The sequence below is a fragment of the Rhipicephalus sanguineus genome, chromosome 6, assembly GCF_013339695.2.
Source record: "Rhipicephalus sanguineus isolate Rsan-2018 chromosome 6, BIME_Rsan_1.4, whole genome shotgun sequence".
NCBI lineage: Eukaryota > Metazoa > Arthropoda > Arachnida > Ixodida > Ixodidae > Rhipicephalus > Rhipicephalus sanguineus.
The window spans coordinates 26,562,120-26,576,929 of record NC_051181.1 but is presented as its reverse complement, the minus strand read 5'-3'; the positions used below and the strand labels follow the sequence as shown (position 1 = coordinate 26,576,929).

Genomic DNA, 14,810 nt, shown 5'->3' with positions numbered 1-14,810 from the left:
CGCTTGCCAGCGACGCTTCGCAGCAGCCTCTTCGGCTCGACGTCTCCGAGGATATTCCAGCTTGCCGGCACGTTGTCGTTCTTTATAGGCGGCTTCTTCTTCCGGAGTTCGTTTACGTCTACCCATGGCGAAGCAAAGGCGCAGCACACGCTCCCGACGTAACAACTGCCGGTAGAGCGCGGCGACGACGAGTCGGCATGACGGCAAGGTCGTGCACAGCGTCTAGGCAGGTGGGCGGAGCACGGCGAAGGTCGCGGGTGATGCGCAGTTGACCTGGTTGCCATGGCGATGCTAGGTGACGTCATAGCTAAGCAAGGTTTTTGATCTACGAGCACTGTTTTACGAACAGCCTAAATAGCTTCGCTGTTAAAACGTGCGGCCGGCAGTCAATGAAATATCTTTACCTTCGCAATGGTAGAAACCGAATGAAATTCAGAGAAGTACTTATCAAGACAAAGAAGTTCTAGATTCCATGTAATTACGTAGGAAACCGCTAGCTGAAGCCACTTTTCCGAGATGGCGGCTCAGCTTGAGCAATAATTTTACCATGCAGCCCCGTAATGCGATCAGCATGCGCAGGCACATGGGATGACCGGCACTTCTGTTTGCAAATGATTCCCCGGCACAATATTATATATGATTCCCCGGCATGAACTTTCCCTGCCCTGTGCTGATTCTTCTGTGGCAAAATGTACAGCAAGATACTGCATCGTCTTTTCGTAGCAGTGTGCTATTTGCCTTTTACGTGGGCATAGCGAACGCTACAGAAATGCTGTACATGCGAAGTCGTTTAGTAGTGTTACCATATAGTCATCTAAGGCCGCGCTACTCAGGTTTTCTTATTATTACAATATACAAATATGGGGTGCTATGCAGGATGGCCCGAGTTTGGCGAAACTCGGGATCTTTCCGAGCTCTGCCGACACCCCCTTTTGAACGAGCTAATAGTACGAGAAGGTGAAATCCATCCCTCAGCGCGCGCTTCGTTCCATTGGTTACGATGGAACGAGGTGCCACGTCAAGGGCAGTCGAAAAGGTCGGGTTGTGTCGTCAAACTAGAGGCACCTTCTTTCATTTGTTTGTCGTTCCACTGAGTGCAGAAGTGCACCCATTCAAGAAAAGTGGCAAAAAGCTCTACTAACTGTATTTTTTATGTGTGCCCGGGCCGTTTGAATACATTTTCGAGCGTTTAATGTCTGCACTAAGCATTCTTTAGAATAATCAGCACCGTGACCTCTGAGATTAGTTCCGACCGAGCGCCTTACAGCACCGCGGCTGGAGCTTATTGCCGAGGTCCCGTGCAGAATCACCACGGCCGGGCTGTACATTCTAGCGCGTTGCTCGGCGGGCGCGCGCCCTCTTCGTTCTCTTCTTCATCGTCTGCTCGCTCCCAGAGCACGCGCGCCCGGCTCATTAGCTAATTGGCTGGGCGGTATACCTAGCTAAGTCAGGACATGCTATGTCGAAGCTGATTAAGCCAAATCATGCTAAGGCCGAGCTAACTAAGCCACATCTTACTAACACCATGCTAGTGAAGCCGTGTAAAGCTAAGCACAAGCTAATTAAGCTCATGCTAATGAACACGACGCTAATTAGGAGCCTGTAAATGAAACCAAGATAATCCAGACCTTACCAAGATCGTGTTAATTAAAATTGTGCTAATTATGAGTATGTTAATTATCTCTGTACTATTGGACCTTGCGAATTAGACCTGAGTAATGAATGTCGTGATAAGTAAAGCATTAACAATTAATGTTAAGTAAGACGACGGTAATTAAAATCATGCTAATTACGATCGTTCTAATTATGATTATTCTAAATACCCCTGTACTATTCAGGACCTTGCGAATTCAACCTGGGTAATCAATGTCGTGGTAATGAAACATTACCAATTAATACCAATTCACACGACGCTAATTAGGTGCGTGTAATTAAAACCAAGATAATCATGGCCTTTATGAGATCGATCCTAATTGGGATAGTGCTAATTAGGAATATGCTAATTACCTCTTTACTATTCTGGACGTTGCGAATTAAACCTGAGTAATAATGTCGTGGTAAGTGAAACATCAACAATTCAGAGAGGACTATTCAATATCATGTTAGTTAAGACCTACCTAATCAATAGCACCAATACTGAGACCGAACTGACACGGCATTACTCCGAAGCAGGCCAAGCATACTGAGACGAGCCACGTAATGAGCTGGAAGAAGCTAGGTGATCACAAGCTCCTCCGATGGCCCCAGCCTTGCACAAGTAGTGCAAGCTGACCAAATTATTTTATATCCAAAGAAGCTGCTGAGTAGCGTCCACTGCGTGAAGCACTTGACAGGCACACCGGCTCTATGACAGTCAGTAGTTGAACTGGGGCCTTTTCAGAATCAACAAGTTTGGGCCCGAGTTCGCGCGTCAATCAATTTGATTGACAGGCGCCCGCGGCGAAGACCAGGTCCGCCCACCGCGTTTGCTTTTGTCGAGGAGCAGGCTCGCGCCGTAACGCCAGCGAATGGCACGATTCATCTATGAGCTTAATCGCACAGACTATGCACACACGCACGAAGAACTAAAGGTTATATCATCACGTGGCTACGATGTCTCACATTCAATTTCACCGTTCTCACGGCGTACCACTCACAGCCATGAAACAAGCGCCCCTGGTGGGATTTGGGGCGAGAAATGCTGCTATTTACTTATTTGTGGAGACATTGTTTCTACCAATTCGTTACTACAAAAAATCTTCAGACGTGTAGCGTATGTACAGCAGTAACCTGTCCATTTATTTATCTGTAATATTCCAGAGAAGCGAAACGAGATGCTCCAGAGTGCCGCGTGTGCGCCCTTGTTGCCTTCGAGAGTGGAAATTTCCATGCTGCAGGTGGAACGAAAGAATATTCCGAAAGAGGACAAGCGCCCACGAACACGCCCGTGGGAGGCGCGATGATCAGTTGGCAAAAAGACAGCGTTACAATCACGCTGACGTCGCTGCACTGTCAAAATGTTGACTGAGTGGCGGCGCTGACGCGTTTGCACGCGGTGTTCCTTTGAAAACCGCCGCAAATGCCGCACATGCGTTTTTGACGCCATGCTCGTTCTTGTAGCCGTTCTTATCAACGCTGCTATCGCGTGGTCCGCACTGTCTTCCTGTCATAACCGCCGTAACGCGAGCTCGGAGCAAACTTGTGTGCCCGAGAAGCTCGCGTCATCCTGCATAGCACCCATGGACTTTTAGAAAGTCATTACTCTTTCCACGAGTCCCTAAATAAGGTGGTCTGTTTCTTCTCTTCTTGTTTCATCGTCTACGCTTATCCTGGTTTGTTAATATATTTTGGTTCATTAGTTCACTGCAGCTGTTCGGTATTCTATTCCAGTAATAGCATATGTTTCCGCAAGATTCATTAAAAAATATGTAGCATATATGAGAAGAGAAAGTGACAATCACCTGTTTGTAGCACGAAGCCACAAGGAAATCCGTACAAATTTCTCAAAAAGAAAGCCCGTTAGTGAGCGAAAAATTTCTCCTGGTCTGGGGATGGAACCAGGGAGCAACGCTTCTTCCGGGGCGGTCACTCTACCATTTGACCTAACCAGGAAGCTAGCAATAGGCAGCGCGAGGGCGAATCGATCAACAACTCGAAGCGCATACACACAGAATACTCCAAATTTTTGTATGTTTTCTTACGAAATACATACAGACTCCGCATATCTGCTATACTACAAATCAGTTCTGCCGAATCCCGCGAGGTGACAGAGGGGTTATTAAAAAGATACTTGACCCGGAAAGGCGTTGGTCCCGGGTTCGATCCTCTTATCACGATAAATTGTTTGGCAACTAAGAATCTTTCTTTCTGCAAAATCCGAATCGATTTCCTCGTGGCTTTGTGCTACAAACGAGTGGTTGTCAGTTTCCGGATGAATGGATGGATGGATGCTATCAGCGTCCCCTCTATAACGGGGCGGTGACAAGTGTGCCACATGGCTCGACAAATAAAAAGACTTTTTCCTTTTTTTCTTTAATGTTGGCCTAATGCCTCTACTTCAATTAAATCCATCCTCCTTACTTTTGCCAATATTTATTTTAACACGAAAGTGTTTTATGCCGGGGTCCACCAAGACTTCAGTGACGTATTCCCGTCACGGAAATGACGTCGAAAAAATATACACAATCAGATGGCAAAGAAAAAGAGCTACCGTCAACAGGCATCGAACCCACGACCGCTCGGTCCGCAACAACAGATGCCGGGCACGCTATCCACTGCGCCACGGTCACAGACTCTGGAGGCTTTACGAACGCGCCTTTTATATCTACCACTCTCCCGGTCGGCGGGGTGGTGTTGACCTCTGGGAGTGCTAAGGTAAAGTAATTCGTCAATGCTGTGGCCTCCGCGACTAGCACCTGAAACACGTTTAAGCGTCCGTCCCATTCGGCGCGTTTTCAATGGAAGTTGAATTTTGTCACTGCCTTAACACACCGCGAGGTGGCGACCTCTGCCCAAGCGTCGACAAATAAAAAGACAGTGGATAGCGTGCCCGGCATCTGTTGTTGCGGACCGAGCGGTCGTGGGTCGTCGCAAACAAAGAGATATGGCGAATTAGTCGAGAGAAAGGCATCGAGGTAGTGGAAATAAACAGAGAGGTGCACAGGTGAGGTGGTTTTCGAAGAGACGGAATACACTTCGATAGGAGGCTTGGCCATGAGGTGGGTTGGCGTCTTGCAGGACGCGCAGTAGCTTTTTTGGGGGGCACGCGGGCCCTTCGGTGCCCAAGGTAGCTTGTAATGAGGAAAACAACCAGGGGGACTCTTTGACAGGTAGTATAGCGAAAAAACAGAGAAAAGGTAAAAGAAGGGAGAAGGCGCGTGTTGCAATTAGTTACATTAACATGCAGGGTGGCAGAAAAAAGGCAAAATGGTTAGAGATTGAGAGACAGTTAAACAAGGAACAGATAGGTGTTTATGCGGTTACAGAAACACACCTTAGAGACTTGGAAGAGCCACCACATATTGAAAATTATGTTTGGGAAGGATGTAACAGGTTCACATCAGAAAGGAGAGGTGGGGGGGTTGGAATGCTAATTCATAGCAGAACAAAATGGGAGAGAGTGAAACAAACGTGTTCAGAGCACATATGGGTTTCGGGCACAGTAGGTGGAAAGAAAACGTGGCTAGGTGTAGCTTACTTGTGGACGGGGAATAACTGCAGAGAAAAGAATCTGGAGATAGTGAAATGCATAAGCACCGATATTAAAGAATTTGGTCATGATGCCGAAATAATCCTTCTAGGGGACATGAACGCTCACATTCATGACCTTGACGGATATTCAGACACCAATGGCAAGTTATTGCTAGATCTCTGCGAGCAACATAGTCTTGAGATAGTTAACGTGGGGCCTAAGTGTGAGGGGCAGATCACGTGGGAAGTCGGAAACAGGCAATCGAGCATTGATTACTGTCTCATGACAGAAGGAATATATGACAAACTTAGAGACATGAGAATAGACGAAGAAGGCATTAACAGCTTGGGTAGTGATCATAAACGCGTAATATTACAAATGGGACATAAAACTGAAAATAAGAACATAGAATCAAAGTTTGGCAGCTCGTATCTAAATGACAAACAAATAACAAATATAGCCGCAAGAGTCGAGGAAAAAGTAGACGAACTACCAGGCGAAGACTGGAAGTATAGTGAGCTGCTACATGTAATCACGAAAGAAATGGAAATAGAGAAGAAAACTATTTGTTGGAAAGGAAAGAAAAAGCCAAAAAGTTGGTGGAACTGTAGCGAAGCGTTGGAAGCCTCTAATGGGTCGCCCTCTCGAGCGCTTACTAGTGGGTCGTCCTCTTCCGCTCTTCTGGGACAGCACGCTCCTCGCGCTCAGAGTCGGCACCCCGCCTTGACTGTCGCAGTCGTTTATCGTCGCCGAGTGCCCGCTAATAAACGTCTTTATAATTTGGTGGAGGTGCGGGGTATTACGAGTAGCCACTGGCGGCCGTCGCCGTAATTGCGTCGGTGGAGGAGGTCGTCGCGAACGGCGAAATGGTGCGCTTGACGACGCAATGCGCGAGTGGATGGTGTCGCCGATGGATCACTCAGCAAGGCTATCAGTGAGGCAATCCAGTGATCCTTGCGCTGTTCAGTGGCGATGGTTTGAATGTCGATAGACGAAACGGCATTGGGAGACAGTGAGCTGGAAGTATTGTCGTCAGGCAAGGGGGAGCGCGAGAGTGCGTCGGCGTCAGCATGCTGGCGTCCGTTGCGGTACAGCACGCGGATATCGTAGTCCTGTAGGCGAAGTGCCCAGCGGGCGAGGCGGCCTGAGGGATCCTTCAATGACGACAACCAGCATAGTGCATGATGGTCGGTGATGACATCAAATGGGCGACCATACAAATAAGGTCGGAATTTCGTAAGGGCCCAGATGATCGCCAGGCATTCCTTTTCGGTGACGGTGTAATTGGTCTCGGCTTTAGTAAGCGTACGACTTGCATATGCCACGACATATTCAGGGAACCCTGGTTTGTGCTGCGCAAGGACAGCGCCAAGGCCAACACCGCTAGCGTCTGTGTGTACCTCTGTAGGGGCCGCAGGGTCGTAGTGGCGTAGTATGGGAGGCGACGTCAACAAACGACGGAGCTTTGCGAAAGCGTCGTCGCACTCCGACGACCACGAATGGAGGGGCCCGTTACTTCCGAGAAGCTTCGTCAGTGGCGATATGATAGTCGCGAAATTTCGAATGAAGCGCCGAAAGTAGGAACACAGTCCTACGAAACTGCGCAGTTCTTTGACGGACGTAGGTTTGGGGAACTCAGTCACGGCCCGAAGCTTGGCGGGATCAGGAAGAATTCCGTCCTTGGACACGACGTAGCCGAGGATTGTCAGCTGCCGTGCTGCAAAACCGGCACTTCTTTAGATTCAGTTGCAGACCGGCGTCGCTCAAACGCGTCAAAACATGCCGTAGGCGTTGAAGATGCGTGGAGAAGTCCGGAGCAAACACGACGACGTCGTCGAGGTAGCACAAGCACGTGTGCCATTTCAGGTTGCGCAGAACGGTATCCATCATGCGCTCAAAGGTGGCGGGAGCATTACACAGCCCAAACGGCATGACGTTAAATTCGTACAGGCCGTCGGGCGTGACAAGGCGGTCTTCGGTCGAGCGTCATCAGCCATAGGTACTTGCCAGTACCCTGAGCGCAAATCGAGAGATGAAAAGAATTCGGCGCCTTGCAAGCTGTCAATCGCGTCGTCTATTCGCGGCAGTGGATACACGTCCTTACGAGTGATCTTGTTGAGTCGTCTGTAGTCCACACAGAACCGCACAGAACCGTCCTTCTTCGCAACAAGAACGACAGGAGACGCCCAGGGGCTGTTAGAGGGTCGAATGACATCACGTCGAAGCATGTCGTCGACTTGCTCGGTGATTACACGGCGTTCGGCAGGAGGTACGCGATATGGACGTTGCCGCAGTGGCAGGTGGTCGCCAGTGTCGATGCCATGCGTAACGGCCGACGTGCGGCCGAGAGAAGTTTGAGCGACATCGAAAGAAGGGCGAAATTCTTCCAACAGGTCCAAAAGCTGGGAACGCTGGACCTGCGTAAGGTTGTCAGCTATGGAGGAACCAAATACGTCAGCGTGTGATGAACCAGACGTCGAAACAGCACTGAGCGTGCTCGAACTTCGGCCGTGCGAATCATCGGGCTCGTCCATAACTTGTGCGTCTTCGAGGGGTTCTACGCTGCCCAGACATTCCCCTCGCACCAACGTAACACTGTACGGGGAGGGGTTGATTACATAAATAGAGGTCACATAAAAATAGGTTACATAATAAACGTCTTTATAGACAAAAGAAATCCGGGAAGCGATCGAGATGCGACGTCAGGCATCACGGGAGCACAGGCAGGCAAAAAAGGAGAAGCGGCCACAGGACGAAGTTAACCAAATATGGGAAATATATTTAGAGCAAAAATCCATTGTGCAGAAATTAGTCGAGGCAAAAATTAAAGGTGAAAGTGAACGCTGGATGACAGAGATTCGCGAAAAGAAGAAGGCCGCGCCTAAGATATTTTGGAGCCACCTAAAAGCGCTGGGTAGGAAGTCTGTCACAATGCAACAACATATGGTAGATGACGGAGGAAATAAATTCGAAGGATATGAAGCGCTAGGTTACATTCGAAAGATAACAGCCGATTCGTTTAAAAAGGTCCCCCAGGGGATTCCCCCGGTGAGTAAAAGTACGCAAAGGAGAGCAACCGACGAAGATGTAGTACTAGAGAATTTCAATTGGAAGAAGGCCGAAGGAAAAATTCCTAAGCGCACTACTCCGGGCTTATATGGGGTTCCCGTCAGCCTCATTAACGAACTCGGACATAACACTAAAGAAGCACTGCTGAAAGCAGTAGAAAAGTGCTTACAGGAGAGGGAAATACCAGACAGTTGGCGAAAAAGTAGAATGAACTTAATCTATAAAGGCAAGGGAGAAAAAGATAACATTCGCTCGTATAGACCCCTAACAATTACATCGGTGCTATACAGGTTGGCGATGCAGGCAGTAAAATTAAAAATAGAAGCGTGGGTAGAACAAAATGATATTTTGGGAGAACTTCAGAATGGATTTCGAATCGACAGGCGGTTAGACGATAATCTGTTTGTTCTTACCCAGTGTATAGAAATATCTAAAATAGAAAAACAGGCCCTTATACGTAGCTTATCTAGATATCACCGGGGCGTATGACAACGTTAATCAGGAAATTTTGTGGGATATATTGAAGGAAGTGGGCATAGGTGACGACTGTGTACAGCTTTTGAGAGAAATATACCGAGGAAATACAGTTTGTATAGAATGGGAAGGAATAAGTAGCAAGGACAGCGTTGAAATTAGCAAGGGGCTGAGACAGGGATGCCCTTTGTCCCCGCTGTTATTCATGCTGTACATGGCGAGGATGGAAAAAGCGCTAGAAGGTAGCAACATTGGATTTAATTTGTCGCACAAACAGGTCGGCACGATGGTTGAGCAGAAGCTTCCAGGTCTATTTTATGCTGATGATATTGTCTTATTTGCGGACAGTCAAGATGATATACAGCGACTGGCAGATATATGCGGAAGGGAGTGTGAGGCTCTAGGACTAGGATTTAGTGCAACAAAATGTGGATTGATGATATTCAATGATCACGGAGACCATACGGTCTTAATACAGGGCCAAAAAATACGAGGGTAAGCGAGTACAAGTACCTCGGAGTATGGGTAAATGAGGGGGATAGATATATGGAGGTACAAGAGAAAGCATCGGTAGCAAAGGGAAAGAGGAATGCTGCAATTATGAAGCACAGAGCTTTATGGGGATACAATAGGTACGAGGTGCTTCGAGGGCTGTGGAAGGGTGTGATGGTTCCGGGGCTTACATTTGGGAACTCAGTGGTGTGCATGAAGTCAGAGGTGCAATCAGGAATGGATGTAAATCAAGGACGGTGGGCCGCCTCGCCTTGGGCGCTCACGGGAAGACGACAAATGAGGCGGTGAAGGGTGATATGGGATGGACAGGCTTTGAAGTGAGGGAAGCGCAGAGCAAAATGAGATTCGAAGAGAGGCTGAGGAAAATGAAGAAGAGTAGATGGGCAGATAAGGTTTTCAGGTATTTGTATAGAAAAGCGTTGACACGCAGTGGAGAAAAAGAACTAGGAGGCTCACCAGTAAATATACGGCTGGCAGTGCGGGCGATATGACAACAAGGAGCATTAAGCGGAAGGTCAGAGAGGCGGAGAAGACTTATTGGATGACAGCGATGGAAAAGAAGCCGGCTCTGAGTAACTACCGAAAGGAAAAAAAACGAAATAAGGAGGGAAAGGTTTTATGATAATTCAAGGGGAAGCGCTTACTGTTCGAAGCAAGGTCGGGCTGCCTGAGAACGCGTAGTTATAAAGCGAGATTCAGTAACGAAGAAGAACTATGTACATGCTGCGGGGGAACTAAGGAAACGATGGAACTGTACTGATTGAATGTGGCGATATTCACCCAGGTATACGTGTGGGCACGAGTCTACATGAAGCCTTGGTTTTCGGGAAAACAATGGAAAGCTGAACACGCCCGCGATAGAAATAAGTAAGAGACGGTTAGAGTATTGGTGGCAGAAAAGTAGAGATAAAGTACAAAATAACTAATTGGGGGAAAAAAAGGTTATTCTGCCTTAAGAGGCAGAGAGATGGACTGTGAATTTATATTTTTTGTTATAATAACATAGATTTACTCAATGTAGATAAGGCATTAGGACAACATGAAACAAGGAAGTTTTTTTTCTTTTTTTCTTTTTTATCCTTCGAGCCTGGTGGCACACATGTCACCGCCCCGTTATAAAGGGGACGCTCATAGCATCCATCCATCCATCCGTAAAAGCGTCAGCGTCGGCGTCGCTCATAACAACACGCTAATCCACACCAAACATAGCTCTGCGACGCGCGCCTGCCTCACCATGGCTGTAACACTGCGTTCCCCGCTCACGCGCTCGCCCCGAGAAAAATCGCGGCCGGGCTACCGGGGCGGCGCGACGCGCTTTGCGTTTCCCTCTAGTGTGGCCGTGGTGTTCAATCACATTTTAACATGCCGCGGGATGGCGACCAAGTTATGCGTCCAATATGCGACGCTCTTCTGGCTATCACACCTCGCTCTCTGATTACGCTTTCACCGTTAACTACTATAGCTACCACAAGTTTTTGTTTGAATCATTTAACACGGACGTTAGTCGTCGGGATGGAGATGTACCACCAATCATCAAAGTGGGTGCATGCATGTTAAACGGTGCTATAGCTGCCATACATCAATATACATTGTGCAAACTCTCTCATATCAATGTACAGTAAACATTCAGTTACTTCCTGTAAGCGCACGCTTTGCTTTCGTGTTAATCCGATTCCTATGACGGAGGGATCAACCATCTTTTTTTTTTTTGTCTTTTCTCTCTAATTTTCTGCCACAATACTCTAACCGTCTCTTACTTATTTCAATTCCGGGTGTGTTCAGCTTTCTCTGTCGTCTCTAAAACCCAAGGCTTCATGAGGCTTGTGCCCAAACGTACACCTGGGTGGACGCCTCCACATTCAATCAGAACATGCTCCGCCGTTTCCTGATCCTTCCCCGCAGCACGTGCATTGTTCTTCTTTTTTACTGAATCTCGCTTTATAACTAAGCGTTCTAAGGTAGCCCGATCTCGCTTCAAACAGTAAAGCGCTTCCCCTTGAATTATCGTAAAATGCCTTCCTCCGTATTTCATTTTTGGCCTCTTCGGTAGTTATTCAAAGCCGTTTTTTTTTTTTTCTCTATAGCTGCCATCCAGTAAATCCTCTCCGCCTCTCTGACTTTTCGCTTAACGCTCTTTGTTGCCACGTCGCTACACTACCAGCTGATATTTTACTAGTGAGCCTGGTAGTTTTTTTTTTTCCCTGTGTGTCCACGCTCTTCGTATACAAATAATGGAACACCTCTCTGCCCATCTACTTTCTTGCATATATTTTCTCAGCCTCCCTTCGAACCCATTTTGCGCTGAGCTTCTCTCGCCTCGAAACTTGCCGTCCCATATCGCCCTTTACAGCCTTGCTTGACAACCTTGCGGGATTTCGCAGAACCGAGTTGCGATATAGCAAATATATGGAGCCTATATGCATTCCGTAAGAAACATACCAAAATTATTAGATGAAATAGCGAATGTTTCAGCAGGATGTAGAGTTCGTCTCAGACTATTCGACCCTTATTTTCCTTGCTTAGGACAAGAGGATATATATGGCTATTGAACTATTCGTTGAGGCCCTCGCCAATACTAATGAACTGGCAAACAATTAAGTCAAATACCTGTTCGTGGAACTCTGCATAGCCGAGCGAGACGTTCTCGGCAGGAAGTGCCACAGCTGCTCGGTGACCCACTTCTGGGCTGCTTCCGAGACGACTTGCCCAAGGTGGCCTGCCGCAGAGGCGGGTACGAGGGACCGGCGAGTGGCTACAGGCCCGAACCCCGTACCGCCGCGCAAGTGCTGTCAGGAATCCCATCACTGACACTACTGCGCTCGTCGTTGCGAAGCAGAGCGGAGAAACGCAGTGGCAGAGTTCGCTGATACCACGCTGGAGGGCCCTGCAATAGAGACCTCGATAACGATAGTCGAAAGCCTTGTTGTCTTGTACTGAACGATAAGCACGCTGAGACCCCTCGCACCGTGCCCTCTCAGAACTAACGGAAATGTTGACCCGAACTGCAAACTCAGTATTATGTGCACAGGCTGCGCGATTTGACATTTGAATGGATGACAATTGGATGACACAAAGACTGCTAAAAGAATGCTTACACGACACAAGCCTGACAGATTCCTAATCTCCATGTCAAAAACCTGAGATTCCGAGGCGCACCCTTAATCAGGGAACGAATGTGAGCAGCTGGTTTAATCTGACCTTATTTCATTCATGACCTTTAAGAGTACTGAAGGCGTTGCAAGCCTGCTCATTCAAACATTTCAGATACTTTGGTCTCATTTAAAATTCTGGAACTGAGTCTAACATGCTTCATATTGTGGGTACATCTATGTGTACCCTGCAGGCGAATTTTAGCTGTCCTGGACGGCGTAGGAACTATGTTCATTTTGCGTGACGTATGCCAAATTATAAATTGCAAAACGAGCTTAACCAAGCTTGAAGGTATCGATTTCATTATTCCTTAGAATTTTGGATTTGTATACAGCAAACAAGAGCCGCAAAAAAACCCCTCGATGTCATTTGATGACGTCATAGTGACGTCACGATGACAACACAAATTTCGGCGATATGTGAAGTCACCCCGTGATGTTCTTTTTGCGTGACTCGTGTTGACGCCGAAATAAATTATCGCATTTGATGAGGCATCACAAGCTTTCGCCTTAAGAATTATGTCATATTGCACTTGACTTGTGCAGAGTACAACAAAAAGAGAATGTATTACATTGCTAGAAGCGTAGGATATCCTCCAATATTTACTAGAGGAAATTCGGGTGCTGCTGTCACTCCGCCTCTATGGCAGTGGTGAATAGGCATATATTGTTTAGTGTCCAATCTTCCTCGAGGCTTTGTTTCTTATTGTTTTTAGCTTCAGTGACGCAAGTTAGATTACTACACTGTTTCGTTCCACGACGAAGGCAGCGGCTGAACGCTGATAGCACCTTCGTTTTTCGCTTTATTACCTTAATAAGCAAAGCTGACGTGTTCCCTCGTTTGTGTAAGTCACGTTCGACAACGAAATTTTTGTGATTTTTCACACCTAACTTTGGATACATTAAATGTTCCACTAGCTTGTTCTGACATCTTTGTTGTCGTTCTTTTATTTTTATTTGTATTGAAAGAGGTAAAGCCACACGGCCACGTTCACGTCTCTTTCAGTGTAACAACGGTCTTTATGACAAAAACACATGACGTCCAGCACTTTTCTCACGCAGTCTAACAAGTCAACACTGATCTGATTTAGCAAAACGTTTTGTGGGCTACTTTGTTCATGATTTCTGAAGGAAAAAATTGTAGCGCAAAGCAACACACGGACAGTACCGTTCTCTTTGTCCGTGTGTTGCTTTGCACTACAATTTTTTCCTTCTGATCTGATGCGCCTGGTCGGCGCAGACATATCGCGCTTGGCAGATGGCCACTGAGCGACAAGTAGACAGTCCCGTCGATGATGCTCAAAAAAGTTACTTCTGACGCAGTCTCGAACACAATCGTAGGCAGCACCGCTGTGCATTTTAGCATAGTTGATTGCGCGACACCAATGACGATACGCTGAGCGAAAATGCCAGCGCTGCACTGCATGTTTGGTACTTTGTTGATAGGTGGCAGCACACTGCAAGAAAAGTGTTCTCTCAGCTCCATAGGGTTTCTCACAATAATATCTAGATTGAAACCTTGCGCCACCATCTATGCGAATTTCTTAAGGGGCGTCGTTGCCGCGATGGGAATGACGGTATACGTTGTCTGCGAGGCTTGTGTTGGCTGTTCTTGAGCGAGGCTTCGGCTAAAAAGCGGATACGACTGCGCAAATAAAGCTTCTCTAAAACAAAACATTTATAAACGTATCTTATTCACGGGTATTATATTCTAGAATAAAAGTTCATCACATGTGCGGCCTAATATCAGCGAAAGAGAGAAACAGACGACAAAGAGTCGCAGAGTGAACGCTGACATTCTCGCCCGCTTTCCAAGCTTAGCGGCCATTCGTTATTTTTTACGCTTCGTACAATTGTACATCAATGCATATCTTTTCAAAGTTATATAAAAGTCGTTTCTGTGCAATGATGAAAAACAGCTGACTACGTGCACCTTCAGCACGAAATCAACCATTTTGTCGAAAGGAACGCGTTGTAGCCGGATGCCTCTCTCGGAGTCCGGGCTATTCGTGAACGGTGCCAATCCGAGCCAAGTCTGAATCTTGCATATACCAGCATTCTCATGCGTACGACAGCTTAAGCGCCAGTTTTGCCTCTAGGTAAGTGTAAGAAAGCATGCTCAGCCCATAACGCGGAGTAGGCGAGGCAGCTCTCGGGGGAGAAATTTATACAGATTGATTTTGAAAGTGATGTTCGAAGAGACCTTGCACCTTGACGATGCGGATTTTTCACTGGTCACTGAAGGCTGTGAAGGCACCGATAGCGACAGCGTCGATGAAGATGCTGCAGCAGCGATTCTCTTAACGTGCTGTGCTGGGTAACCATCTGTACGGCAAGCTTTTCACAATCGTAAGTCACTTTGAAGTACTTGGTGTACAATAGCGTTGAGCAAAATAAAAGCATAATTTTTTTTTCTGATGCGACGCACGTTATAG

General features: G+C 47.2%; 1 protein-coding gene across 1 annotated transcript in view; it reads right to left on the bottom strand.

Moving 5' to 3' along the window:
- The window catches only part of LOC119397145 (medium-chain acyl-CoA ligase ACSF2, mitochondrial), a 168,559-nt gene extending 156,642 nt beyond the window's left edge, over nt 1-11,917 (bottom strand). The window contains exon 1 of the mRNA XM_049416726.1: nt 11,834-11,917. The gene's annotated coding sequence lies outside the window, so the exon portion shown is untranslated. The remainder of the gene's footprint in view (nt 1-11,833) is intronic.
- Nucleotides 11,918-14,810: the final 2,893 nt, after the last annotated feature.